This window comes from Myxine glutinosa, chromosome 11, assembly GCF_964187855.1.
Source record: "Myxine glutinosa chromosome 11, kmMyxGlut1.1, whole genome shotgun sequence".
NCBI classification, from domain to species: Eukaryota; Metazoa; Chordata; class Myxini; order Myxiniformes; family Myxinidae; genus Myxine; species Myxine glutinosa.
Window position 1 is genome coordinate 40,897,591 of NC_136271.1, and position 3,338 is coordinate 40,900,928.

The following is a 3,338-nucleotide window of genomic DNA, read 5'->3' on the forward strand; positions in this document are numbered from 1 at the left end:
TCATTAGACCACTCAAACACTACAGTTTTCTCTTATAGACCTATAATCCTTTTTCTACATATCATCTGGTAGATTAATCTTTGACCCACTCAAACATTGACCCATTCACTTCCATATTAATTCTTTCCCTCCCTCATTGCCCCTAAACACCTCTATTTCTCTCACCCTGTTCTTTACGAACCTTCTAACCTTTTGACATGTTATCCTTATTCATTAGACCACTTAAACAATGCTGTGTGAACCTGTGATCCTTCTGACCTTATGGACCTTTTAACCTTTGACTCTTAATATCATCTGGTGAATATAACCCACTCAAACAACGACCCTACAAATATTTGTTTATGCGTGGGAAATAATTTAATTCTCCTCCAACTTCCATCACCATACTCAAACCTTTTTAAAATTAATTATTCGCTTTTGAGAAATGACGTTGTTTCACTGACTTGGATAACTTCTCATTGTCTTATTTCCTGTTTCCTCGAAATGTTAAATCTGTGTTCTGTTCCCGAAAATACATTTTGGTCATTATAAAGGTCGTGTTGCCGGGCTGTTTTTATCATTACGAACCGAAGAACATGAGCATCAACATGTCTTATTTCACTCTCTACTCTGATGAAGAATACTCACCAGGACTTTGGTAAGTTCATTTGGTATTAAACACTGTTAATGAGAGCTTTGTATGTGATTAATTATACAACTAATAATTTATTTTTCCTCTTCATTGCAGCAATTCAAATATTGTAAATATCCTGGCAGAATTTCAAGTTGTTCCTCCAGAGGTTTACAACGAATTGAACATGGGTTGGAGCGACCTGCCTCACAGATTGAATGAATTCGATGTTTTACCGTTCTTAGAAGATGATCACCATCGGAGTTTGTCTCAGGTAATTAATTATTCATTTCTCTGATTGGTACCATTAAATGGGAGCTGTCATTTATTTATTCATTGTCAATACAATGTATCTTTTAGGAGAAATTATTAACGTTTTTTCTTTCTCTTTTTGAAAGAATATAACACCATCAACAGATGACCACAACCACAACCACGGCTTTGAGTGGAATGCTTTTGATTTTCCAAAGAGTGGTTATTTCCCGTCAACATGTGGTACCCTAAATTTTCAACTCGACCACTTGAACACAAAGCTCGATTTTTTAGAGGTATGTATCCCAATATCCTCATATCCTTGTGTGTGTGTGTGTGTGTGTGTGTGTGTGTGTGTGTGTGTGTGTGTGTGTGTGTGTGTGTGTGTGTGTGTGTGTGTGTGTGTGTGTGTGTGTGTGTGTGTGTGTGTGTGTGTGTGTGTATGTGTGTGTGTGTAATATTTTCTCTCCCCTCTTGTCCTCTTGCCTTTGACAGAAAGAGATTCCAAACCTGAAGATATCTGCTGCTGTTGAAACTACCTTTAACTTATGTTGGGAAGAGATTGATGATTTGTGCTGGGAAGAAGTTGAATGTATAATACCTCAAGGAAAATGTTTTTGTAATATGAAGCTTTTGTTTAAAATATTATTTATATATATATGCTTTGTCCAGAACTATTTAATTATTAATTACAAGAAAAGAATAAAGGTTAGAAGGAAGGGGGTGCGTTCCCCCACCCTTGATTTCCCCCATCCCACCCCTCCCCTCCCCTTGTGTGTGTGGGGAAGGTGGGGGTGGGATGAGGGGGGATCAAGGGTGGGGGAACGCACGGGGGGTGGGGGATGATGGGTGTGGTCTGTGTGGGCGTGGTCTGTGTGGGCGTGGTCTGTGTGGGCGTGGTCTGTGTGGGCGTGGCTTATGATTTTTTATTTATTTAATTTTTTTATTTATTATTATCACGAATTAAATTAGCTAATCTGGGTGGGGTGAATAGAAATGTTGTTTAATGAATTATTAGCTTTGTTTTTTGTAATTCTTGCGAGTAAAATGAACCCAAGATTTCTTCTCCATTTAAATCATATAATTTGTAGGTCCAAGGGACTGTATCCATTACATCAACGATTTTAAATAATTCATTAGTCCATCTCTTTGTATAACCTTTCTCAAAATGGCTTTTCCATTTGTATATTCTTACAATATCACCAACTTTAAACTTGGGCTTTCTCAAATTAATCTCCTTTTCATATTCTAATTTTGTAAATGTTTCTGATGGTTTTGATTTTGTTGATGAATGAACTGTATTATTGTAATTATCTACAATATCCTGAATTAAATACACCCATTTTTGAGAACTGAGTTGTGTGAATTTTTTATATAATTTCTCTTTTAAAGTACGATTAAAACGCTCAATAACAACTGCCTTTCCTTCATTAAAGGTGCTGTATAATTTAATACCCTTCCCCTTAAGAAATTTCATGAATATTTTGTTATAGAACTCTGTTCCCTCATCAGTCCATAACTTCTTTGGTTTCCTTTTATCCCGATCAAATATTCGCTTAAAGGCTAACATTAAAGTATCACCCCTTTTATTTTTTAAAGGGACAACCCAGGCAAATCTACTCCTCAAATCAATAACGGTTAAAGCATACCTGTATCCCCTGTCATTATTCAATTCAATTAAATCAGCGGACCATATGTGGTCGGTGTATTTAGAATAAACCTTCCTTCTTTTAAACTTTGTGATTATAGGTTTGTGTAATTCTTCAGCCAAAAGCTCCTCAGTCTTGATGACATCATTAGAGCCTAATAGTTTTTTGAGGAATAACCAAGACCAAGTTTCAATTTAGCATTTATCAAATTTCTCACAATAAACCTATCAACTTTCTCTCTCAACGTTGGATTTTGTATCAAAGACAAATTATACAACATTTCGCTGTCGGCTTTATGTTTTTCAGTCAACGTAGTGGTATCCCCATAAGCAATATCATGCTTCATACACACTTCATCAACCCTATTTGTAGGTTTAGACCAAGGTTTAGGATTGTTAGCCTCATCTAATCTTTTATCCAAGTTTGTTCCTGGACCACAGAAAGAATACCCTGGAAGGTGTAATTCCCCTGGAATTCCAGTTGTTGTAAATTTACTTCCTGACAGAAACTTTTGTATGTCTCCTCCTCTTTTAGGAGAGATGAATTGGCACTTTTTAGAGCCACACACTTGACATATTCCTTTTTGACAAACTCTATTATTTTTAGCTTTAACATAAGAGATATTTTTAGATTTAGTTTTCTTTTTACATTTGAGACAATAACTCATATTTATTTATCAGAAAAATTCCGACAGAGTATCAAAACCTTTTTGGTTTTCAACATATACATTTCAATCTTGATTTTTAAAACATAAAGAATCCTAAGGAATGCCTTCACTCTCTCCTCCATTTATTTACAAATAAAACTAACTAAAGTCAATTACACCG

The 3,338-nt window shown here is 35.5% G+C and overlaps 1 long non-coding RNA gene across 1 annotated transcript; it reads left to right on the forward strand.

The window, feature by feature from the left end:
- The first annotated feature begins 849 nt into the window (after positions 1-849).
- On the forward strand, positions 850-1,535 carry LOC144888290 (uncharacterized). The gene is made up of 3 exons (XR_013620887.1): positions 850-884; positions 1,009-1,158; positions 1,358-1,535. It is a non-coding gene; the product is annotated as an uncharacterized LOC144888290 (long non-coding RNA).
- Positions 1,536-3,338: the final 1,803 nt, after the last annotated feature.